Source organism: Microtus ochrogaster, chromosome 10 (genome assembly GCF_000317375.1).
Source record: "Microtus ochrogaster isolate Prairie Vole_2 chromosome 10, MicOch1.0, whole genome shotgun sequence".
Lineage (NCBI taxonomy): Eukaryota > Metazoa > Chordata > Mammalia > Rodentia > Cricetidae > Microtus > Microtus ochrogaster.
The window spans coordinates 39,988,297-39,990,234 of NC_022016.1; positions in this window are offsets into that span (position 1 = coordinate 39,988,297).

The window sequence follows — 1,938 nt, forward strand, 5'->3', positions numbered from 1 at the left end:
AGCATTCTGTTCTGTTTACTCCTCCCGCCTATGTTTTAACCTATCAGGGCAAGCAGCTTCTTTATTTAATTAACCAATGACCTTCCTCCATCAGTTGAGGGGCTTCACCTCAGTTCGCTGGCACCCCTTTAAAGCATCACCTCAGCTCCCTAACACCCCTTTATACAAAAAGTTGGGATTGTTTGCCTGGGGGCATCACCCCAGCTCCTGGCATAAGCTCCCTCCCCTAGGAGTTGCTTAAGTCCAAACTCCACCTCCAAGAAAGCCTGCCAAATGGTGACCCCTCCCTAGGGAGGGTCAAGGAAGCCCACCAAATGGTTCCTCCCCAGGAAAGGTTGAGACCACTCCCACAGGCTATTTAAACTGCTAGCCAGAGAATGAACACATGGCCTCTGGGTTTTGCGTAGTTTTCCCCTTTCCATGTTTTCCCGGGGGGGGGGCACTAGGGAGTAAGGCCATCTATTAAAAATGGGCATCTTTTAATTCGGTTTAATTCACTCTAATTGGAATTATTTATGTTGGTGGAGAGACTCAAAGCAGAGAAAATGCCTAACAAGAAGCATATCTCTTCTTACCAGATGCAGGATAGAGCATCTCCAGCTGTTAATATGAAATTATTATGAGCTGCTCGCATGGAGACTGACTAATGGCCAAGAAGGAAGAAAGCAGCAAGGACCTGGGAAGGGGAACTCAGATTTCTCAAGGTGCATGCCTAAGGGCAAAGGTCACCAGCACCTGTAATGAATGTTCAGGTACTCTGAGTGTGGGGTATATGAGGGTACAGATGCCAAATCCCACCCAGGGTCCCTGACACACTGGCGTTTCTTCAGGTGGATGTGGAAAAGAGCCGAAGTTGACTGTCTTGTCAGCTCCGGAATTGGCAGCTCTTTGGGCACTGGCAGGCTGCCCTCTAACTGTTGGCCCGTGGGCTGGGGGTTGTGGATCAGTGGTAGAGTGCTTGCCTAATATGGGTAAGGACCTGGCTTCTATATTCATCACTGAAGACAACACAAAAAACTGCCCAATCACCTCTCATCTTAGTTCATAATTGCAGTAGAATCATTCTGAACTTATCACAATAGGTGCAGGTTCCTAATGGGCCATCAGGTGATCAGGTCAGCAAATGTGCCATGTGTCTGCTAAACAGATGCTTCAGTTTGTAAGAGGGGGTTGCTTGTTTGTCCTGGCCGCCCAGAACCCAAATAATCACACAGAAACTATATTATTTAAGACACTGCTTGGCCCATTAGCTCTAACTTCTTATTGGCTAACTCTTACATCTCAGTTTAACCCATCTCCATTAATCTGTGCATCACCACGAGGTCGTGGCCTGACAGCGAAGTTTTAGCACGTCTATCTCCAGCCAGCTCCCTGACTTCTGACTCCACTCTTCTTCCTCCCAGCATTCAACTTAGTTTTCCCTGCCTACCTAAGTTCTGCCCTGCTATAGGTCTAGGGCAATTTTCTTTATTCATTAATGGTAATCACAGCACACAGAGGGGATTCCCACATCTCATTGGCTCTTGAGCATGCATGATTTTAAAGAGACAGTTTACTTTGGGGGCCGGAGAGATGGCTGAGTCAGTAAGAGTGTTTGCTGTGTAAGTATGAGGACCTAAGTTCAAATCCTCAGACCCCATGTACAAAGCTGGTCACGGTCCTGAGCATGTCTATAATCTGAGTGCAGTGGTGGAGTAGGGATAAGAGAACTACTGGAATTTGCTGGACCCCAGCCTGGCCAAAAACCATTTGTGAGCTCCAGGTTCCGAAGAGACCCTGTCACAAGGGAATAAGGCAGAACAGGCTAGAGCAGAGGACCCAGTGTTCCAGCTCTGGGCTCACGCATGAATGGGTGCATGCAGATGAGCAAGTGCTCCCACAATCCACAACACATAAGTGCCCCATCATCCACAACACATAAGTGCTTTTAAAGATTTT